Source organism: Plodia interpunctella, chromosome 25 (genome assembly GCF_027563975.2).
Source record: "Plodia interpunctella isolate USDA-ARS_2022_Savannah chromosome 25, ilPloInte3.2, whole genome shotgun sequence".
Taxonomy (NCBI): domain Eukaryota; kingdom Metazoa; phylum Arthropoda; class Insecta; order Lepidoptera; family Pyralidae; genus Plodia; species Plodia interpunctella.
Window position 1 is genome coordinate 2525324 of NC_071318.1, and position 25822 is coordinate 2551145.

The 25822-nt window shown below is 35.4% G+C and overlaps 2 long non-coding RNA genes across 2 annotated transcripts in view; both read right to left on the reverse strand.

The window, feature by feature from the left end:
* The window catches only part of LOC128680892 (uncharacterized), an 81486-nt gene that overhangs the window by 28222 nt on the left and 27442 nt on the right, over positions 1–25822 (reverse strand). The gene's annotated exons all lie outside the window — the stretch shown is intronic.
* Positions 18429–20206, reverse strand: LOC128680891 (uncharacterized). Its single transcript, XR_010370240.1, has 3 exons — positions 20046–20206; positions 19276–19528; positions 18429–18575 (listed from the first exon to the last, which is right to left on the reverse strand). It is a non-coding gene; the product is annotated as an uncharacterized LOC128680891 (long non-coding RNA).

Below are 25822 nucleotides of genomic sequence, written 5' to 3' on the forward strand. Positions count from 1 at the left end.
ACAAAGTTGTGTCAGCCGTATTGTTATTGTGGTATTAGCATGTGAATACACCGGTGTGAGGGGGACTATTGTTGTGTCATTCGAAATGCCTTGTTTTTATTTCAAGTTTTTATTTAACTTGCAATATGCATGTATAGTGTATAGGTGAGTATATGCCTATGTCCGGTGATATCTTGTAACTCGATTTTTTAACCGATTGAGCTGTAATTTGGTAATCACGTTTATTTTGAATCACGATGCATTATTATGGCAAGCATGATTTGATGGTGCCCCAGGAACGGCTCTAGATGTAGGAACTTCTTAAGGATTTACTGCACGGACATGACATTTTCTAACACATTGAATGCAATAAGAACTCTCTGACTCTGTAAAAGCTGGGTCTAAAATGTCGTTTTTGTAAAAAAAAAAACTTTTTAAATGTCATGTTAACTAGTAAGGTTAATTGATTACCCGAGCGAAATAAAACATTATTATATGAATAAAATAAAAAAAAATTAGGGCAGGCTAAAGACATAGCAATATAACAAACTCCAAAAACCTTCTTTTCACACGTGTAAATATATCACGTAACACGAAAATAGGGTTCCAGAAATTTCGTCGCATTCCCCGAAAGATCTTGTGTTATGTAAATAAGCTGCATGGCAGGTAAGCTGAATTGTCACAATTTACTGCGAAACTTTAGCTGAAATTTGAAGACTGTTTTTAATTTAAAAGACGCTTTGTGAGATGATAAATGTGTTGCGTTTGAAATATCTCAAACAGCGTCATTAACTTTTATTAAAATTCGCGTGTTGTCTTCGCAGGTCGCTATCAGTTGTCATAAAAAAAATGTATGTCTCAAATCATGATCATAGTCCTAATCCTATACTAACTATATTACAAATGAGAAAATATGTTTGTTTGTAATGAAATTTTGCATACATGTATATATACATACACATTTTTATGAGAGATAGATAGATAGATAATGTACCCAGGCTCAGCTACAACGAGCTTCCTCAACCGTTTTGAAGCGAATTTCATACACAAGATGTTACTTCCCCGCGATGTTTTCCCTCAACGGAAGCAAGTGTTGGTCGATGAAAACTACTACACATGAGCCAGTTTGGTGTGCAAAATCATGTGGCACGAGTAGGATTCGAACCTGGCACCTTTTGTTCCACAGGCTTATCACCTACACCACCACCGCTTCGTTGTAATTAGTTAGATATGGGCTAATCACCTCGGCCATTAGTACGATAAGAATCTGACGTGACAGGAATATGTGACGGACAAGGACGGACAGATATCTATTCGTTTTTATGTCTCGGTTATGACTCGGGTTTTAATAAGAACTAATTGCCTGTTGGATTCATTATGGCTTTTTTTTTGCGTTAAGAAAAATAATAAGTTGTGTTTCTTGTTTAACGAATTCTTCTGAATTCGTATGTGAAGAAAAAGAAAGAATTTGTTTCTTCTTCACATACGAGTACATATATTAGGCAGAGGAAAGAAAAGATTAAGAATTTGAAGACGAGTGCTTCTCTCATCAAGAAATTCTTCATCTTTGTATAATTTGGTATTTTCAATCGTCCGAGTTGTTAAAGGTACGTGCGCGTTTAATGCCAGCTCCACACTGTCGCCGAACTCGGACACACGCCGACGTGAATGCGTGAAAATTGCGTAATGTACCGTACCTTTCATCCCGGAAAAATAAATGGTCCCATGGGAAATTCAAGACACGGGCAAAAGCTGGTATACATTATAATGTTAATTGAATCATTCTATCTAAATCTATGTTCATCTCTAAATGGCCTACGAAGCGTCTTTAGATGTAAATCGGATTTAATTTAGAATATTGATTAAGTCAGCTCCCTGAAGATATGGTAATTCTTTCACTGATTTCTTTTGACAATTAAATGAAGAAACTGAATCTCTGTGAAAATTCTAACCTAATTGTTTATTTCAGATATAATCTATTTTCCTTTATTTTTTTACGAACGTGAAGAGAAATTTATAATATGCCAATTGTACTGGATTGATTTTGACGAAATTTAATACACAGTTAGAATAAATATCCTTACTAATATTATAAAAGTAAGTTTCTATCTCTTCACGATTTATATACTCAACCAATCTTCTTGAAATTTTGCACACATATAGTTTGAAGTGTGGAGAAGGACATAGGGTAGGTATCTAACTGTTCCCTTGGAAAATTCTCGCGGGCAAAGCCGCGGGCAAAAGCGAGTATAGAATAATTGAAATGCAACTAGTAAGAAATAGAATATATGTTTATCCCCAAATAGTTACATTCTTGAACATATTACAAGACATAAAACTAAACAGGAGTCTTATCATTTGAACAGCGGATATATTTCACTCCACTGGCAGTAAAAACTGAATATTCTACATGGCTGCTGCAGGTACTACCTATTACCACAGATTATATAATAGTTCCAGTACTATTACTGAAGTACAGTCAACAGTATTTGAACCTATCCATCAGAATTTGGATCATGAGTATGTAGGTATATATTCAAATTTAATTAATAAGAAGATCAGGCCGGAGTATTGTTGGGAAAACGATAAAACTAAAAAAAAAACCGGTTAAGTGCGAGTTGAACTCGCGTAAATTTGAAAAAAATATATAATAACATATAACCAAATTTCACCTGATTTGGACCAATAGATTCGGAGTAAATTGGCTGTTACATACGGACGGATAGACAGACGCACGAGTGATCCTATAAGTAATACCTTTTTTTTGTACTGAACCCGGAAAAGCGAATAGAATTAATTTATTTACCTACGTATTTACAATACAGACCCACCAATGCTTCCTTATGCATCCATACTCATAATGTAATTTTTTTATTGGTATGCATTAATGAATGTTGTTGCGCTGTCGACTGTACCTAGTAAAGCACTAATCTGGCGCGCAGCAATTTAAAATCCAATTTGTCACTCATGATTTAGTTATTAGTTCTAACATACAGTAAAGTTCGTATTGTACCGCGTTGCGAGTGAGTGATTGCTTTTCTTGGAAAATTAACTACATATATAACTATAATATAGTGAAATTAGAGAGAAGAGCGATATGTTTTTCTATAGTACAAGCGGCGCGTCCCGGCTTTGCACGGGTAACCATAATAAATTTTACGCTATCTATTTGTCAAAACTCAGTAAATTGTTCTGAGTAAAAATTTTCCAATTCAGTCATCTCGAAATCATTGAAAGTCTCGTTTTATGTCAAGATTGTAATGTTATTAAATAATGAAGTCATGTCACATCAGATAAGGAGATATATTTACGTGGAAAACCCATAAAACCACTGCAACGTTTTTGTAATACGGTTACCGTCGCATGATCACTGAAAATAAATATTTTAGGAGCATCCTTGGCCGGAATGTCAGCCGCCTATTGTAAAGCTTATGACTCATCATAAGCTGAAGCGGTTTTTATTTGAAAATCAAAGAGACCTATAACACTATAAATACAACTCAACATGTTTATTTAAAAACACACAACTTTAACATGTTTATTTAGAAACACCCTCTAAATATTTATACATATAAATAAAAAATAAATAAATAATAAAAAAGGAATAAATAAACAAAGACAATTATTTCGCATGTCCAAATTATATTATTTTTGTATTTGTAGTATTGATATACTGGTACACAGGCCTTGCCTAACACAGGCTCCAGTCTCCTAAACAGACTTTGTAACATTCTCTGTAATTCATCTGTTTTTTACTATATACTCGTATTGTACTGTTTTGGAGAAAATGAACACATTTTTTTACTTTTTACTTTACTTTTACTAACTCAGGTAGTATTTGCCAAACAGTTACATTTTACGTTGAAAACAGGAATACATGTTATAGTAATGCACAGGAAATTGCTGGCAACAATTGGATAAGGATGGCCCAGGGCAGAGACCGGTTCCCCCCGACGGGTTCCCATCTTGTCGCGATGGTGGGGCTTAGTAACCGGAGGGGCTGGTCTGACACAACCAGCCATCCCGGTGAACCAAGAGTAACCCAAGGCTCAGAGACTTTGGTGGGTGCTCTGGGCCTGGTGGACGGTCTCCTCAGTAGTACTGCCATTGGCTGGTGACCCGCCACCAGCCTTTGGATGTGGAAACTAGAGGGGACCAGAGGTGGGGTCGCGGGGGTTTGTCCTCCGCGACCACAACGCGGCCGTGACGCTGAACATGGTGCGGTGTGGCCGCAGGGGAAGAGGAGAGTCGGTATGTCTCTCGACGATCCCCCTGTCCTCTGCGGCCGAAAGGTGGCTGCCTGCCTCTGTATCGGGCGCAATGTGTGGGTGTCACCTGCCTATCACCTCTTGAGCCCGTACAGAGGCAGACTTGGGTGCCCTGTGGCACCCAAGATTTTGTGTGTGTGTTGTGACCGCTGGTCCCTTCAGGAGCAGTGGTCGGTGATGCCCGCTCCCCCCGTCAGCTTTCTGACTGGTGCGCGGAGCGGGCTTGATGGTCCGCGCCACGCTCGCGTGGCGTAAGGGGCGGGTGGTTAGCACTTGTGCTTGCTGCTCGCCCAGGTCGGGGCCGAAAGGCCAGCCGGGGGGGCGTCGCGGTGAAATGCCTAGCGACCCCGTGACGTCCCCCATAACGACAGCGTGGAAACGCCCCAGGGGTTTAGTGGGTAGGCTGGGCCGACTAGCGGCCCAGGAGTCCCACACTCAGTGCGTAACAAGCATTCCCCTGGGTAAACAAAAAAAAAACAAAGGGCAGAGACCGGTTGGAGGAGGCCTGTACCCAACAGTGGATCACGAAGGCTGCAGATGACGATGATGAGTGTTGCAAGTGACAAGACATCGAAAGAAAAATAGGGGAAAAGCAGTTAATTATTTTTAAGATTAGTTTTTTTACACTGGCTACGAGTTTCGCGGTGTCACGACCCCGAATTAAACTTAACACGTGATGATGAACACTGAAGTTCTACGAATATGATCTTGTGATTATTGTAATGGTTGGCAAATAAATATGAATATGAAAGAGAGTTAGCTGTAAAAGCTATGTCTTATGTAAGATGATATAGGTTTCTACAGCCTATGTCGTCATAATATTGATGAACCGATTAATCAAATAAAATCATATCGTTACTACTGTAACCACACCTTAACACTAAATAAATAACAACTCTCCAACGTACCATATCTCCCGTCTTAAGGTAACCCGCATAAATTCAAAAGGTATTTTATCTCGTAAAATTATAAACATGTGTTTCTATTTTTTTTTATATTCGCGTAAACTGTAAGGATAAATACTTGCAAAAACCAACGGCTCGTAAAGAATACTTTTTGATTTTCTCCACGTTTATGATATCCTGGTAGACTATTTGAATTTACAGTCTGTTAACAATTCATTTTTTTTTATGTACGCTATGATTTTTTACGATACATCCTCTTTGCGATAATAAAAATGAAGGAGTCGTGAAAAGAAAATTGACTTCAAATTATGGATTAATCTCCCTCGATTATATGCTATAGCGGGAAAGTTTCGTACTATCAGTAGTATTTCTAGTCGTATTGAACTCTATCTGGCGGTAATAGGGGTGAATCTGCAGTGAGTTTGCCTAGATTTATGTGCTGTTGACTATAAATAGGTGCATAAAGACGGACAGAATGATACTTTTTTGATTCAGTAGGTACTAGGCTATTATAACTCAAAAGATATTAATTCTTTTGTAGGTAGTTTCTGTGAGCTCCAAAATAATCTAGTAGGTAGGTAGGTAGGTATCAGTAGGTACTAGGCTATTATAACTCAAAAGATATTAATTCTTTTGTAGGTAGTTTCTGTGAGCTCCAAAATAATCATAAACATTTTCAATATGGTTTCCACTATTATCTGGTTGGTCATATTCTTCAGTTTATATACGTTAGAATTTGTGACAATATAAATAAATTACCTACTTAGTTAGATTGAATTCATCATTAGCAATCAGCTAACTAATAAACGGAGAGCATTCTAACTCTCTTGCATACTAAATGTATTAATACAAAGGTAATGTTTTGACAATTAAGGATGCTAAATTACCTTTTACACCATATAGATTATTATAAACCTAATTTAAATTCTCTCAAATTAAGGGAATAAAAGGCAATGAAAATATTACAAAAACCTTGAAATTCGCACAAAAAAGAATAAATCTTACAACTTGTTGTATGGAAATGCTTGCATTTCCATTATAATGATGCCATTCAAAATCTACTTTAATCATAATAACATTGTCAACATTCCTTAATGTTTTTGGAGAGGAAAGAGTGAAATGAAAGTGTCAAAGAAACTTCAAAGGTCCTTAGCGACTACAAGTACATCAAAGGGAATCATACTTTTAAGGGCAAGTGCATATGACGCGTATCCTGTTGAAATATTAGTTTTAAATATGGTATGCGGTGGTGGTCAAGTGGCTAAGACCGTCAGCCTGTGATCGAAAGGTCCCAGGTTCGAATCTTACTCGTACCACATGGGTGTATACCAATCTGACTCATGTATAGCAGTTTTCATAGACCACCTCTTGCTTCCGGTTAAGGAAAACATCGTGAGGAATACTCGACCGATGGGACTCCCCATTACAGTAATGGAGAGTCCCATCGGTCTTATTATTATTGGAGTGGTTTGCCTTCTCCATTTCGCACACTAAGAATCAACCAGTGTGCAGGTTTCCTCAGAATGTTTTCTTTCACCGGAAGCAAGTGGTGGTCGATGAAAATTACTATAATCAGATTGGTATACAAACTCATGTGGCACGAGTAGATTCGAACCTGGGACCTTTCGATCCACAGGCGGGCGTCTTAACCATTACACCACCACCGCTTCATAAAAAAAATCGGGGAAAAAATCATCCGTAAAAGTACCCTATGTTATATTCAAGGTCATGTTCTACCCGCGTAACAAATTTCATAGTCCCTGAAGTAGATTTTGCGTGAAAGAGTAACAAACCTTATATGCACATACATCCTCACAAACTCGCATTTGTAATATTAATAATAAACTGAATAAAACTATATAATTACTAATAGTAAATATCAACGGATCTTAGCACGAAACTTTGTAGCAAAATACTTTGTTGTAAGAAAAATGTTTGTTCGGTAACTTAAATCAGTTACCAATCTGGTATGCTGTACTGATTGAGGTTGTTCGAAACTTAGCAAGGCACTAGTCGAGTTACCGCTCCGCTTTTACATAGCAATTTATGATAAACTTTTTTTACAGCCCGTTGTGTCCCACTGCTGGGTAAAAACCTCTCCTTTTGTCTTCCAAAGGTCTCTATTTAACTAATAATAATAAAAAAATATATCAGGACTATTATTGTTTACGCTTTTCTTCTCATTTCAATTTGAATTCAGTTATTACATTTAGAAAATGTGCTGTAAACAGAGTTTTTATTGCATTTCGAAAGGTTCTGTATTTTTTAAATAAATTATTGTTTAAAGAATGATATCCACCCAATAAATATAAATCCTTATAAGTTCCTTTAAATTTGAGAACAGAATTAACAACGGGAGACAAGGCAAGACTGCTTTCCGAAATTAGTACAAGTTCCGCTAAGAATCAAAGGAATAGTTTAATTACTTCCAACTTGTACTCGCAAAGGATTAACTTGTACAGATTGTATGTTAATTCTCACAAACTGTTTTGCTGATTAACTTACTAAGCTTAATGTAATTGATGTGGCAATGATGATGAAGTATCGTCTCAGAAAAATGATATTTCTGATTATTTACAATGATTTTATTTAACTTGCATCGTATAGTTTATGTTCAAATGTACTTTGTAACTCAATTTTGAAGCGGATCTTTTCAACCGATTGAATTGAAATTTTGTACACACGTTTAGTTTCGATGACAATGCATTATTATGATAAGCTTGACTTGATGGTGCATTGCTCCAGAGGTAGGAACTTACTCAAAGGTTTATTTGTGCGTATTTTTTTTTGTCACAGAAAGAATGCAATAAGAACTTTCTGACCACAATAAAAGCTCATCTCAAAAATGACGTTTTTGTAAAAAACTTATTTATCATTTTCGTTCACTCTAAATCGAAACAATAACTATACAATCCTCTCTAAGTAAGCTTACCCTATTAGATTTAATTCAATAGAGAAAGTTTCTAAGGAGCTTTAAGAACCTTATCTTTTTATCCAAATAAACAGACTGCTCAAACCTTTTCTCCGATTATATATACGTGAATGGTCTTGGTCCAATTAATTACTTATAATAAGATACTATTGACCCTAAATATTTATTTATTTTTCCTATGTACAGACATAGTCCAGTCACTATTTAAGTATAGATATATAGAAAAATAATATATCTGTTTAGCGGGATAATTAAATTGAAAAGTTATCTGTATAGGTAGTTTCACTGTGGCCGAATAGTCATCATGGCGGACTGCTACACTGGAGGTTCTGGGTTCGATCCCCGATTAGGTCAAGGTGGAAAAAGATCTTTTTCAGATAGATCTGGGTCTTGGATGTTTATTGTATATGTTTTTAAAATTTAATATAGTATCGTTAAGTATTTCATAATACAAGTCTAAAACTTACTTTGGGGCTAAGTCAATGTGCGTATTTAAAAAAAAAATATTTTGCTGTTACCCTAAAAATATAAATTCAGAAATGTTGCCACTTCTCCGTGTGCACAAAAAAAAAAATAAAATTATACAGTTTGCCATACCAAAGATTTGAGATGAAAAATTAGGAAAGTGGGTCTTAAGCTCCGATGCTTAGTGGCGGGGGAAGAAGCCGGAAGAATTAACGAGTGTAACAACTGGCTCAGATAAGAGAGAGTGAGAGTGAGTTTATCAAATTGCAATAATATAATTTATCGTAGTGCTCTCTTCAAATCCTAGAAATATTGTAAAAATTCAAATTTGAATAATTTATTCAGAAATTAGACCTTCATAGCCACTTTTTCACGTCAATTTTTATATTAAATAGTTATTTCTCACAAGCTACAAACTACTATAAAAAGCGGTATGTAGCCAAAACAAGATCCTTCACAATCCTGCGAATGCGCTCCTTCAGACGTTTTCAAGTCCACTTGTGTCTTTTAATACCAGCGCAGTAGAAATCCCTTTATACTTCGACGAAAACCTTTTTCAAATGTTTAATCGTCAACTTTTTTGTTTTATGAACAACAAACAAAACTGTGTAAATACTGATATTCGATTTTACGAGTGAGTCCGATTTCCCTTCTCTGGGTGGCTTGCACCGTCAACTTTGACGTTAACTTTAACTGGGGCACAAAAAGCGTAGCACGTCATTTTGTCTAAACGTCAGCGCCGATTAAAATCAACGTCAAATTTGACGGTGCAACTCACCCTCAGTGTTATATGGTTTCGTTCCATTAAAAATGCGAAGCAAAAGTGATTGCGTATATTATCCAGTGATGGAATGATTAGTATGGCAGGATGATAGTCAACAACGGCATTTCCAAAGTTTCACGTTCGGCAGGCGGCCAGTCTTATAGCCACAGTCTAAATCTTATAGTTTTTTTTTACGAAAATCGTTAAAAAATAAGAATTACGATGTTAATTTATTCAGTTTCCAATTTGATGAGATCGAAGGAAAGCCGGACGAGCCAAAGGAGAAATGGTATAAGTACAAAATGAACATAATCGTGTCTCCGAACATGCTGAAAATTGAACTGTCGCGCGCAGGCATTGGCGCTCGACCAACTACTGGACGATGTTATTGCGGGTCTATTCTTATGTTTATATCCTATTAGCTTCTGCCTTCAACTCCGTCCGCGGTAGCCTATGTTTTACTACGGGTCATTAACTTTTCTGTACCAAATGTCATTAAAATTGGCCCAGCTGTGAAAGCGTTAAAGACAAACAAATGGAAAGACAGACAGACTTAGCATATATAAAAGTAGCATGGATTCTTTCTTCTTAGTGGTGGGTGGCGTGATCATTCATACTAACAAACATTATAGGTTTCCTTTTTCTCATCTTCTCATGTTCCCGGTTGCATCCAAGGTTGTGACGCCGCGAAACCCGGGATGAACGTAAAAAACATTTAAATTTTGAAGGTCGAGGTGTGATTTTACAACTGGCCTCCTGTCTGATCTATTCTTGGTAATGCTATTGCTGCCTATCAGCTGTCAAAGATATGTGTCCCTTAATCGCTTCGTACGACATTCACGGGATGATATGGAATGAAGGACCATTCCATTGCCATTCTAGGGTCAAACCACAAGCCACCGCATCCTCGTCATCATATCATATCCGACTCGTCAGGACCGACAATCCATATTTCCATACCAATATTATAAATACGAAAGTCTGTCTGTGTTTCTGTCTGTCACGCATTCACATCTAAACCGCTGAGCAAATTTTAATGAACCTTTGAAAAGGCACATTTTATTGATTAGAAGGCTACTACGGGCCGAGAGACGGGTAACAGCAGTAAAACATAATTCAAAATGGCCGCTGTTAAACTAACGATGACAAATAACACTGCAAGTTATTACTGAAGGCTCTAAGTAACGTTAACTTTTGCACCATTAACAAAATGAACACTCGTTGATTTAAACGGTGTTTTGATTAATATACCTGTTAACAATTTCGACCCCCGAAAATGATGAAGGCACAGAACTGTCACTTGGTAAGCAGATAGTATGTATGCATATGTGAACATATATATGATTACAGGCGTCAATAGGCTACGGTGACCACTTCCCATTAGGTGGTATGCATTCTTGTTTGCTCAGTAGTATAAAAAAAGATCTCTTTTGCACGTAATAATAGTATTTAATTTAAACTATCATACCTTCGCACAATGATAGCAATGAAATGAAATTATTTATTTCGCATTGACTTATTAGCTAGTGCAAAAGTCGTAGTGCTGAGGCTGCGCTCAGTTACTTGCGGTACGGCATGGCGCTCGGACGTTCAATTGTTAGCTACAACGGTGGAGCATCAGTAATGTGGTTGTGACGTACAGTTACATGCGAGGGTGCCCCATCCTCGCATGTAACTGTACTATACGTAATTTTGCCGAATGCAACAAGATATATCATAAAACCTAATATATAGAAACGACTGCTGTGGTTTGAATCAATGAATATCGATATGTCACTTGAAAACAAGTTTCCAATAGTGTACCAGCCAATCTTTAGTCAATTAATTACTCGTAGTTACCCTTCATGGACCTTAATTCCATGGTAATAACGGTGAATTTGCAATGAATGTGATGTGCTGTCGATAATAAATAAGTAGTCAAAAATGACATGTTTTATGGAAATTCTATTCCTTTTAGCATGTGTATCAGAATTCTATTATGCTTATATCAGACATCGTAATGGGTCTTAGTCATTGTACGAATAAAATTGTTTAATTTTTTAGAATTTTTTTTTGCTACATCATTTTACCTAAAGTGTCTATTCTGTACTTTGTTATTTTTGAGTCGTGATTCTGAAGTTTAATTATTTCTGTTTAAATCATAATTAAAAACCGATTAGGCCGTTCGACTTTTTGAAAATTACTCACTCTCTGGTAAGCGGTGTGTTGTTATGATGTCAGGGATGTAATGAGTTTGTTTTCAGATTATTTAGAAATGCAAAATGTAATTTTCATCATTATAATTAGTTTTTTTTTCGAGTCCAAAATTAAAACTTACGTAAATTTAAAATAAGGGCACTGGTATTATTTGGATTTTAATGAGTATGACCTGATACCTAGTTACCTAATTGAGAGCCATAACTGCCACCCAGTTATGGCTCCCAATTAGGTAACTATAATTAATTAGTATACCTATTACACACATATAATGTTATAGTCTATACCCATTGCACACATAACGTGATGCGTCCCTGTTTGTCTATTGTTTTCTTTTCTTTGTGTTCTAAGCTGTTTAAAACTTTTTAATTTACAAAATAAGAATCTGTAATTGGCATTAAGTTTAAACCCTGTAAGATAAGATGTAATTTTTGTTCAAGTGCTGTTGATTCTATGATAAGGTGAATAAAAAAATAAAATAAAAACGACTCAACGGCTTTTATACGGACAATATTTTTTTGTAACGCATTGAATGCAATAAGATCTTTATGATAAGCTTGTGTCAAAAATGGCAATTTCCATCTCTCATATTCGGTAAGTAGGTCCTTATTACCCCCAAATGGGGCTTGTAAGTGACCAATTAGCGCTCTAGGGTAATAATGTAGAAAAGCCCTAGGGTGGTAAGTAAAAAAAAAACACTTCACTCTTTCAAAAAGTTCGCGTATATCTAACCATCATGCATTCAGCCCAATGAGCAAAGAGGTCGCTTCGCTATTCAGCCTTGTCTTCGTATAAATATAATAGTTATCAATTTTAAATAGGTATCGAATGGCGAAGCTTAGTTTCGTTCTTAAAAAAAAATTAAAAAGTTCTTTACTTGGTTCTTTTTAATGAAAAACGGCGGGAATAGAAAACTTTTACTTTAAATATTGTTTGTTTTTGCGACTTTTTTATAATTACGTTTTATTCTACTTACCTCACAATCGAGATATAAAGCAGATTAGTTAGCTCGAGTGTAAGCATCAATTGCACCTTCGAACTATAGGCTAAATATCTCTGGCTGCAATTGATGCCTTACAGCCCTTGGCTACTAATCTACTATTATTCAAAAAAGTCTACCGACCGTTCCTTGTCACTCTCTGAGAATTAAAAAAAGCGGAAAAGTCATAAAGTACGTACCCCATAATTTAATCCAACTCATATATAGTCTCGATTTTGTTACAGACAGATGATTAGCGATGTATTAACGAAAACAATCACGTCCTGCCAAGAAGGAATGCAGTTACTAATGAGGGTTCCAGAAAAAAATTGCAGGTTTTATCACTAATAGGGATAGACATTAGCGTCGTTAAGAATAGACATGGCATACGCAATAGACTACATTATTTAGTCGCATAGCACGTTTTTTAAAATGAAATGAGTAAATCAAAAAATCTAACGATCTTCGGAGAAAGGAACATTAGTTTCCTAAACCATAAATTAATTTGTATTTTTTGCTATATGTTTGGATGATTCATTACCAAACCGGCTATAAAAAGTTAGTTGATATAAAGCTATACTATTTACGTATTGTTTTTTTGTCAGACCAATAACATGCGTGTTCTCATTTTTAATCCCCGACGCAAAAAGAGGGGTGTTATAAGTTTGACAGCTAAGTCTGTCTGTCTGTCTGTCTGACTGTGTACGTGACACCGTAGCTCATCAACCGATTTGGATGCGTTTTTTTTTAATAGATAGGTAGGTAATTTATATGCGGTGGTTCTTAGATGTTTGATCAAAATTGGTTCAGCGGTTCAAAAGTTGTAGTGAAATGAATATTGAAAGTAGGGGGTTTTTGAATTTGCCTAACAAATAACCTTGTAATATTATTGGTCTTATAACTAGGCTGATCAAATGATATATTCTTATAATGTTTAAGTGGTAAACTATTGTGTGTACAAATAAATCAATTAATACAAAATAAATATTGGTTGTTCAAAGTAGCTCAATGCCGTAATAGCGCACTCGGCCTGTGTTACTGGCGGTTAAGTCAATATCACAATGTTAGATTATTAGATGGGTGACCAAAAATGATCAAAATTGAACTTCTCCGTGCTTCGAAGGTGTTAATCCGTTGGTCCCGGTTGTATTTGCATTCGTTAAAACTCGCCAATCCGCAATGTGTCATGGCCCATACTCAGTGCCCAAAAGTGGGGATGTTAAAATCGCTGATGATGCTTGTTGGTTGTCTATTGCCGTGAGAAGTCTATGTGCAATGGAACGTGCCTATTTTTCTATCCAATGTCCATCCGTGCCTGTTTTACCAACGAAGGTGAACATTTATTTCTTGTTTTGTGAAAAATATATTTGTGTCACATACAGTACATATTGATGGAGGTAGTCACTGATTGTATTTTCAGATACTATCTAACTAAAGAACTCATTTAAAAAAAAAAACACTGATCCAAATTGGGTGCGCTTCGAAGAAAGAAATTTCAATGTTTTTGTATTCCTCGAAGCACACTTTTTTGGTGTTGTTCGAAGAATAATTTTGATGTTCCTCTTTTTTTATATGACTGACGGCGGCGCAGCATGGCGCGCTATGTAATAATTTAGATAAGACCATTTATTAGATCCGTTCTGATTTTATGACCGCCCCATTCCTCTTCCTCCTCTTTTGAAACGCTGTTCTGGCTATCTGCCCTACTTATGTCCTTCTCCGTACTTCAAACTTTTATAAAGATTAGAGTTGATCAGATAAAGCGTGAACAGGTAACAAACAAACTTACTTTGGCATTTATAATGTTAGGATTATTTACTAATGTATGTACTTACGTTGGTATTTGTAAGTTTTGATGCAATAAAGAATTTTGTATTGCAATGTATTATAATAACCATTAAATTGATGATTCATTTCAAATAAACTGCAAAGAGTTCCTCAAAGCAAATGAGTTCAATGTTACAATTATGTATTCCTAAGATTCTGAAATCAGATTTGATCTGAAACTTTTCCGCATACAAGTTTCTTATTCACAAAGGGCACTAATACGAACTCTTCTTTTAACCCTTTTAAGTTGAGGAAGGACGAAGGATATCTATGTAGACTCGGGAAATAAAGTTGTTAATATAACAATATTTTTCTCACAAAATCCTCAACGCTAAATTATATCATATAAAGCAGTAGATAAGGTTTATAATGGTGTATGTGGTTTTCATATGTTAGGTACCTACCCTGTGGGTATTAGGAAATTTGCCGAGAAAAAGTAGAACTTTCTACGCGAGCTTCGCATACGAATCATGCTATGAGTATGTGTACATATATAATGCTAGCTCCACACTGTCGCCGAACTCAGACCCATGCCGCCGACGCGAATGCGCGAACATTGCGGCGTTATGAGTGCCTTGATTTACCGCAATAAGAAAACCTATACCGTATAATATCTTCATAGTCGTATTCCTCATGGCTGAGGGTCGTGGTTGTTACGTGGAATTAAACACACACAACAACTTTCTTGGCATTATTAATGGAGTGGTTTGCCGTTGCCTTCTCAATTTCACATACAAGTTAATAAGAACCAACCGGTGTGCAGGTTTCCTCACGATGTTTTCCTTCACCGTATAATATAATGTATACCGAAACCGCCGACATAACCACATAACGCGGCAGCGCAACAACGAGTAAATTTATTTGAAAATAAGATTTTTACAAAAAAAAAAAAAAACATTTTGCCATTGTCGTCAGAGAGATTTCTTGCATACTACTCTTAACAAAAATAACATATAGGTATTCATGCACAACCGTCCCTCGTTGGGTGCCGATGTTCGTTGCACCAACTAAACGATAAAATGAGAGAGATAACACATAAAAACTGCTGATAAAAACAAAATTAAACGCCCCATCGTTCAGAACTTAGATATTAAAATTCCCTGACTACAAACGATTCAAGTATTGGCCGTGGCGCGTTTCCCGCACGGCGAACATTCACAAACAAAAAGTGTACTTTTTATGACTGTGTACGTGAGACTGATCATAGAAACAGGAGATGTTATTTTGACGATACTTGACTAAATTAGAAAGTTGAGTTTCCTTATCGAACATTCGAGAGAACTGACTCTTTTATCGGGTCAGATATTCTTCTTGTTGTTTATTGCGTAATGTGATAAACAGGATGCCCGCCCCGGGTTCGCTTGGGTAAAACCATAATAAATTATACATCTAAACCTTCCTCTTGAATCATACTATCTAATATAAAAATCCGCATCAAAATACATTGCGTAGATACATAGGAAAACACAGCGGGAAGCGTCTTTATTTTATACTGTGTATGTAATAATAATTGATCTACAATACCGCTTTTTTTTAAATTCGCTGAATTCAAATATGATTTTAGGTGTTTAAAAAAAATATTTACTAGTTTTAGGCATTAAGCTAACTTCGTTACGCAATGTCCGCAGCTGTCTATAATGATTCTAAAGCCAGTCTGCTGAGAAAACAGAATTAAATAAATTGGTCTTCGCAACACTTCCTAGACATCTACAGCGTAAATTAGATTTCCAGGAATTCTCTAAGTAGTTTCAGATTCAATGCGAAATAACTATATATCCTTAATCACACCTGCCGTGAATTTGTACTATGTTATTCCTGAAGATTTACTTATACATACAGGAATTACTGGTATCTAACGCATAACCTTCCAAAGATGCATAAGGTACATAGAGACCAACATCTTTTGTTCTACGACTTTTGTTACTCCTCCTTTTTAGTTTTAATGTCGTTTCTATAAAACGTTACCTCTATGTTCGATTCCGCTATATAACGCTACTGTACTGTCTCATGTTGCTTGGCTATTACATAGAGTTAAGATGTGTAGAATCGCAAATTAGCTTGTATTTTTTTTATATGAAAAAAAAATACGGATCACGAAAAGTAGTATACAAGTTGCTTGTTTTGATGAACCCAAGTAGTCTTTAGGTATTGCGTTTGATACCTGTAACCCTGTATAAACGATGGCCCGTCTTGGCTTCGCTCGGGTAAAAAAACAAAAAGCGAACAGACAAACAGTCACGGTGCAGGACTTTGTTTTATAATATCTAAGGATGACCTCGTGAGAAGCTTGTCCAGATCTATTTCTGTCTAAAAGCTACAAACTACTAGCATCTATTCTGCTCTACTATCATCTACGACATGCGGAAATATGATTGCGATTTTTTTTCGTTCATTTGCGGAAGCCGTTTCCGACTGAACGCGCGCCGTTTCATTTAAATTTTCGTTTTGCTTAACTTTTTAGCTCAAAAGTGAGTTTTAATTTTTGTAACTCATTGCTAAGTCTTCTCTAGTCTAAGCGAAAATGTTATTTATTTTACCTTTTTATAAGATTTTATTTAACCTGCGTATACTTTAACATGTTTGTTCTTGTTGAATCTTGATCTTCAACCAATTGAGCTATAATTTTTATGCACGGTTAGTCTGGATGACAATGCATTATTATGATATGCAAGATGGAGCACCCAAGATCGGCTCTCGACAAGGGAACTCCTCAATGGTTTATTTGCCACGAGTTAAATGCGTTAAGATTTCTCTGAAAACAACAAAACATTTTTGTAAAAAAAATATATTTCTTTATCTATTTATCGACTAACATTTGCACGTGAATTCATCTGTGTGTTCTGAGTTTATTAACTGACTATAGTACCTATCTACTATAATTAATATCTCAGCTTCTATGCAGCACATAGTATGATGTTCCTAATAATGATTTTAATTTAGACTACAATTTAATCTGCATGTAAAATTGTTTTATTTGATGCACAAATCTACAGACAAATAAAATCTGACTTCTATTAGAATTTCAATTTTTTCTTCCAATTAAAACAACACATACTTACCTACAAATGACGTTATTATTATACAACAATGCAAATTGGTGTATAAAAACTTTTGAACAAACAAAATTGACATCTTATTATTAATGCTTTTTTCATGAAAAACCATTCAACTGCGAGCATGTTTCTGCTCGTTAAAATTTACGTTTTTGTTACGAGAATTCATTAAGCCAATTAGAAGCCGTGATAATTTGAATGTCATTTATAATTTAAAGGTTAATCATGTTCTTGAATTTAACATTAAGCTATGAACTTGTGTTCCTTTGTTTTTGGCAGTTAAACAAAATTGTATTAAATAGATTTATTTTTTGAAGCGATGGTGACGCCCGCCTGTGAACCGAAAGATCCCAGGTATGAATCCTACTTGTGTAGTTTGTATGCCAATCTGACTCATATATAGTAGTTTTCATCGACGGTGAAAGAAAACATTGTGAGGAAACCTGTACTCTGGTCGATTATCAACCTGTGTGTATAATTTATAAGGCAATTGCAAATCACTCCACCATTAATAGTGCCAGAAATTCGTTGTGTGTGTTTCATTCCACGACCCTAAGCCATGAGTAGTTTAAGCTGGGACTCCATAAAATTCAATTAAAATCTATATAAAACAGCTTTGTCAGAATTAAAAGTGGTCATATCTTTTTTTCTATCTTAAGCAGATTTATCTTTTTAATTGCTACTTTTATTTTTAGACCCCTTTCTGTTCAAAAGCCTCATAATTACATAATCAACCTTCATTTTAACTTCAAAGATAAACCTAGGCGCAGTGGTAAATTGCTTGCCTCTGAACCGAGAGGTCCCGGGTTCGATCCCCGGTCGGGTTATAATGGAAAACGATCTTTTTGTGATTGGCCCGGGTCTTGGATGTTCATCTATATATGTATATGTTATAAAATATAGTATAGTTGAGTTAGTATCCCGTCACACAAGTCTCGAACTTACTTTGGGGCTAGATCAATATGTGTGATTTGTCCTAATATATGTCCTAATATCTAGCGGCTCTAGCTTCACCATTACGTTTTTTTTAATTTCTTTAATAATTAAAATTAAAAATAATCTTGATAAATTATGCCAACTTTATTGCATTTTATTTTATAGTCAAGTAGTGAATCGTCTACGACCACGGAAAGTGGTGGTAGTCATAATGAGCGATGTATTCCAAATCGATGACCTTGTCAAATCTGGTAGACACGCATGGTCCACGCCTGGAAATTCGTTTACAAGTAAATAAATGGATGAATCTCAACGGCACACATAACTCTGAAACTGAGACAGGAAGAGATCGGAGATCTCTTCGTGAGATACTTCCGCCATTGTATATTTTATCCTGTTATGTATGTGATATAACATGTGTTCTTTGTAATCAATATATTACAAACAAAGAAACAAACAAGAGTACAACACACCCAAGAAGGAGTGAACCCAAGAAGTACTTGCTTAATGGAAATGAATAGAGATATCGAAGAAAAAAAATGTAGGAAAGCGAACCCTACGAAGTTTTTATTTCATTATACAATTATTATCTACTTTTGGTATCCACTGAATACTAGCAGTGTCGTGATTCACGACATATGCTCCGAGACCTCTCTTTTATATTCGTTGAAATTTTAGAGAATAACATTACCTATAACTAAACATAGAAGTATTTCCATTTCATTCATTTCGAAGAGATAAGCGAAACGAAGCCGCAGATAATATCTAGTAATTATTATTTTTCTATTCATACCAGAGAAATGGAAAACGGAGCGCAGATCATCCGCCACTTAGATGGGTCATAGATATAAAAGAAATTTCTGGCAACAACTGCATAAGGATGGCCAAGGACAGAGATGGTAGTAGTACGTAGACGGAAAGAGACCAGACACCCAGCAGTGGGTCACGCTGCAGATTACTATGATGACTTACCACATGATACTCATGTTATATTTATTAAGGTCTATTGGATTTGTGCCCATCGCTTTCCTCTCCTCAGAGTCCAATACTATTCTATACTTATTCAAACAGTTGAAGTAACATTCGTTGATGTATGTTCTATTGTCAGTGGCACATACAGGTACATAGACCCTCTCACAGGTGCATGTGAGGTTGTCGATCCTTGGCACATCATCTATCAGTTCTTCCATATGACAATTACTTTCGTTGACAAGGAGTAAGGATACTGTAATGTGTGAAAACATATATTTTATTTCAAAAAATGGTTTACGTTTAGTCCGGGAAATGCTGCAACTTCTTTGTAATACTCATTGTAATTACATAATCAACTTGCAATGTGCAAAATACTGATTTAATTGGGATTTTATAATCAAAAGAATTGTCTAGATTATAAACATTAAGAACCTAAATAAACGGGATTTTGATAAAATAGACAATAATATTATTTCCTTGTCATTATTTTTTATTCAAAACTAACTCTTGGACGCGGCTTCGCCTGCGGTTATTATATCCGTTCGCTCATAAATATGTTTTTCAATTCGTGTTCCAAACGACGTATCGCGATGAAACCTATCATCTGCTATAAAACTGTGAAAACCACATTAAATTCCATTCAGTCGTTTTTGCGTAAAGCGCGAACAAATATACAGACAGAAAAGAATTCTAAAAAAATAGTTTTGGCTCCTATTAGTCCTATAATTTATATAGAAGTAAATATTAGTAGACCGATTTTTTGTACTTACTCATGCTAATAATAGTTGCACCGAATATAAGGCGCAATTTTATATGAAAAATCATATTTTTCGCTGATCCTTATTAGTATACTCCTATCTATCGTTATACTGTTTGAAATCGAAATACACTAATGGTTGTTTTTGGAATTTCGTTAATTAATACACGATTTTATTGCTCACTATAAAACTGCACTAATTTCACTATGGAATTTTGATTATTAGACTCTCAATGCAAAAACTAGGGTGTTATCTAACATATTATGGCGTGTGGTTTTCGCCTCTAAATAGGCCCACTTCATATCCCTCCGAGTGTATGATAATTTTAATGAAATTCCAGAATTAAAAATAATAAATAATACAGTACAAAGAAACTAACTAAATATAATAACGATTTTGCGGTTATGAACAATCTTCACATAAAAATGAAGTATCTATTTGTCAGAAAAACACGTGTAACAACAACAAATGTAATTCATCGTCTAACGGCTGCTTAGTGGCTATTTTCTCAATAAACCAGCGATCACACACAGAATTTGGAGTAATTATAGGCAAATAGAAGTGGCAGATATTACCTAAAAAAAAGAGCGTATAATGCTTTTAATCGAATTACCTAACACTTAATGCCATCTCACACTATCGCGGAAGTCAGATGCCGACGAGAATGAAAGAATCCGCCAAAGTTTGGCGAACTGTTTGCCAACATGTGTATAGCCAAAATTAGGAGCTTCAAAAAATACTACTTTCAACAAAAATCTTATTATTTTAGCAAGTCCTAATTGTAATAATTATAATAATTTTGTATCTCTTCACGCTTTACTTAAAAATCAAATTTTCTTGAAAATTCGAATATAAATTGAGGACTTACGAAATAGCATATAGTCGGTGGGAAATTTACATGTGCGGAGCTAAGGATTAAAGTTCGTTTTGAATAAAGAGAATACAAGAAATTTATATTACCTATTGTCTATTACCTATTGTCAAAATCCCATTTGTTAGATACATTTTCTTTTGATTATAAAATCCCAAATAAATCAATATTTTTGCACATTACACAAATACTGAATTAATAATGATTACATGACACAAAAAGATGACACTCCTATCGGTATTGTTATTCTAAACTCTGTGAAACCTAGTCTGAACGAAGAGTATGAGATTATATGAAAGTATATTGAAGTGTAGCTCTATTACTTGATCAGCGGCGGTACCAGGCACAGAGTGGGGTCCAAGAATAATTCGAAAGCGATTTTAGAATAGTTCTCAAGTGAGTTGATAGATCGTTTGATTAGCACGTTGGCCACTAGATGGGTATCAAAATAATGTTTTATTTCACGCAATTCACGCGTTATGATGCTTGCTTGTGTTTGTAGGCCCACATAATGGGTTAATGGTAAGTCTTATCTATCAAAAATAAGACTCAATTGTGAGGATTTTTTTTCGCTCGAGTGTAAGCGTCTACGATTAGTTTTCTAGCTGTTTATCCTCAATTTCGCTCGCTCTTCGGTATCCTTACTCTGATATTGTTATGTCTTTAAATACACAATAAATAGGTATATGTACGTCTATTATGCCAGGTCCACACTGTCGCCGAACTCTGACAACTGCGACATTGCGTAATTTGTATGTTAACTTTTATTTATCGCAATGAAAAACCAACAATGTCCGAATCAGTTAAAGTTTGGCAAACTGTTCGTCGACAGTGTGGGGCCAGCATTAAAAAGAAACAGCTCGTAACTTGGCCCAGTAGGTAATCTGGAGTGTTGCGTGCGTTGCCCGATTGCATCTATCTTACATGCGATTTGTTATCCTCCGGGACGGCAACCAACTTGTATCACGGCAGAAATATAGCTGTAGTTACTTAAATCCAGTATATTGCACGGTTTGTTGTGTGTGATTTTACACTGATTATAACATTATTATTTATATTTTAACTTAAAGATTTATCTTACTTATATGTTTAGGTATAAATCGTTTATAACTAAACTTAAACTTACCTAAAAATACACAATTACAGAACAATTAATTTAACCTAAAATTAAAAGTCTGTAAGATATTTATAATATGGGCCACTGGCATTTCTATTAGGTTTTTTATACTGTACTTATGTACCTGAAATAAAATGATTTATTATTATTATTATGTTGGTACGCATTTTCACCCACGGGTCCATTGAAACCCGGTCCTTTGAGGCATTCATGGGGCCGAAGTTATCATTGAAGAGGCCTTTTTGTACCTTTTTATTCTAAAATGAGATGGCTGCATCTGTAGAGATCTATCCCTTGGTGTACCGTCGGGGAACACCAACGGACAGTCCTCAACAGCTGCTAGACTATTGCTGAGAAGGGATCTACGTGATTTGGGTTATGTATATGTGATGTTAGTGGGCTAGATTTCTGGCTTATGGTGTGAGTGCGGACATCTATGAAAACTAAAGTATAAAATATTTTATTTAATATAAATAAAAAAAATATCGTCATGTTCCCAGAAGGCTGGCGATAATTTCTCTTTTTACATTTAATTTCAATAATTCAAACTCGATTGCATGTATAGTATAATCCATACCTATTTTTTATATTCTATACTAGCTGTTGCCTGTAGCTTTAAATCGCTTCGCGTAAAATTCATTCATTCACGAGGACAGTTATTTTCCGGGATGAAAGGTAACGTATGTCCTTCTCCATATTTCAAACTACATGAATGCAAAATTCCAAGGAGATTGGTTGAGTAGATAGAGCGTGAACAGGTAACAAACAAACTTTCGCATTTAGATAGGATACTTCTTAGGAAAGTTGTGTCAAAAAATCGCAATCGTAATCGTAAATCGTATCAAAAAAATCGTGTCTTATAAACCCAAAAAGTGCAGATCTGATTCCATCAATGATGAGCGAATTAGACTGTAAACTGCAAACTAAAGAAGAAACAAATGGTAACGGGTCCTGGGCTTCGAAGCTTAAAGGCTGGGAAGACACCGGGAAAATAGTTAGATAAGAGCGAGAATTTTACTACAAAATATTTGTCAAAATTTATAAAGAGCAAAAAAGCTAAGGGTAATCAAATGTTAAAAATAGAATATTAAATTTAAGTTGTACCTATTTGTTCAGACAGCAAAGTTTTAAAAGATATACATATTTTTTTACCAGTTATTATTTCAACACTGCTTATTCTACGAGTACTTGTGTATAACAACATATTTTATGTACTAATCGCTCCTACTACATCCTGTCCTAGATTGATCACTGACTGTGAAAATAGACCAAGAGCCTGTCAAATAACTTTAATTTTTAAACCTGCAAGGTTACCTTTGATCGGTAACTTTTGTAGTTATGTAGGTTTTTGAACTTGTATATTCACGACGATTTTGTTAAATACATAAAATCATTCACTGCTTATGTTTTTAACATCACTTTTATAAAATGTTTGTCGGATATGAATGAATGATCTTTATTGCTTTGAACACAATTTTTTTTTGAAGAGCTAGTATTTAAAATATTGGGCAAATTATAAACAAATATTGGTAGCCCAAACTTAGCCAATATTTGGGCTAAGTTTGGGCTCCCTGCTGTTTTTTTATATTAACCAAAGGGACATTTTTGTGGTTACGTATCACATGTTTAGTCATCACTGCAGAAGACAGTATTGGTTTAGGCTTAGTTGCATCTGTTAACTTTGACGTTGAGTTTAACCTGCGCGCAGTTGACTTTTAGACAAAATACATTTTCCGTCAAAATTAATTTAAATTTATGAAAAATATACAAATAAATTAAATGACAATAAGTAAAATATAATAAGGATGGAATCCATAATCCGTACTAATATTATAAATGCGAAAGTCTGTGTCTGTTTCGCTTTGACGGCTAAACCGCTGGACCAATTTTGATGAAATTTGATATACATGTAGTTAAAGACGTTCAAACACAGGCTACTTTTTATTCCAAAAATTCACCCCTCAAATGACTATAATGGGGGGTGAAAGTTGTATGAAAATCGTCTGTTCCGCTTTCGCAGATAAATTCACGCGGGCAAAGCCGCGGGCAAGAGCTAATAATCTATATTAAACTGAAAACGAATGACTAGGTAAACAACTTGTTTGTTCTTCAAATATCTCCTATTTGTTGACTTGTTATTATCAGAGGATCTTTTGGGTCCTAGCTCCCGGACTATCTCGCCATTTCCGGCGTAGTCACGGTATCTTGACTCATGTCCGTTAATTGTGTCTAAGATTATTATGTTTATAGAATATATCACACAGTTTTAAAAACATCTTTAATTAATTATGTATTGGTGAAAAACATTTATGATAATTTTTTACCACTATTATAAGTGGTAAAAACTTGTGGGCAATGTACTTATTTGTATTTATTTTTAATGTTTTAATATCATTTTAATGTTTTAAGGCCTGTTTGCCTTTTTTTTTTTCAAAGAAATAAAAAACTTGAAGAAAATAATTAGCTACATATCAAGTTAATGTTTCTCGTAAAATCCACTGAGCAAATTGTAATACAATTTGGTACACAGATAGATTTATAAAGAGGGTAACCCGCATTGTTGTTTGTGCATTTTTTACGGCTTACGATTTTTCTATTAGGACACGTGTCCAGACGCGAATTTAAGATTTTTTACCTGCGCTTTTGTGTTTTTTACCCATCACAAGAAGTGGACAAGGCCGCTAATAAAGTTTTCACTTTAAAAAAATATTTTTTCAATAAATGTAAGTATAAACATCTCTTATAAATGCGATCTCGATAGCTTTCCCGTAGTACCAAACCCGGATATTTGTGGACCCAAACACACGCATATTTCCAGCAATTGTGTGTGTGTTAGTAACAAACATGTGAGCGACTGAATGCTGCATGACGCAATACCATATCACATTAATAAATTACTTTGTTATAACGCTGTCAAAGTGTCCAAATATGTGACCAGTCATAATCAAGCTATTGTATTCCATACATGGAATGAATAGGTACTAGGTACAACCTATCAGCTGTCTGCACCTACTCCAGCTGTCTGTCCCTATGTGTGCTTAGATCTTTAAAACTGCGCAACCAATATTAATGTGTTTCATTTCAAATAGGTGATTCAAGAAGAAGGTTTATATGTATATAACATGCATAATATTGTACCCGTGAATATAATATAGTAGTAAAAAATTTAAAAAGTAAATATTTTGGGTAATTTTCAATCGATATTGACGTGTCACGCTGCACCAGCTTAGCTACCCGCATTTGTCGCTCACCTAGGACACAGAATCAGATCCAATCGGACGGGACATTGCATATGCATGGGATTTAGTTCGATAGCACTGCTTCCATACGATCCTCAGTTATCCATATTGAGGTGGTAAGGTTTCTGACATGGTCTCTTTATATATATACATTTGTATGTATGAGAGTTTTTTTTTTCCACCCGTTCTTAAATTTGGTACACGGCCACATTATAAAATAATATAGCTAGGGCGGAACCACACGTCCCATGCCTATGGTTCCGCCTTAGAATAGGACCACTTCAAATCCTCCCGTGGGTACGATATGAGGTGATTAAGGGACACATAGCCTTGGCAGGTAATAGGCAAAAATAACATTTCTAAGCAGGGTTGAATGTAGGAGAAATCACAGCCGAATCTACATAATTTTAAGGTTTGTTTTTTGCGCTGACCCTGGGCTTCTCGGCGTCACAGCCACGAATGAAACAAGAGAAATCTCAAAGTCCCTAAATTCCCAATGCAATGGAGCCCAAGAGCGCATCTATTAGGAATAGTTCGAAAATATTTTGATAATAATTCCCTC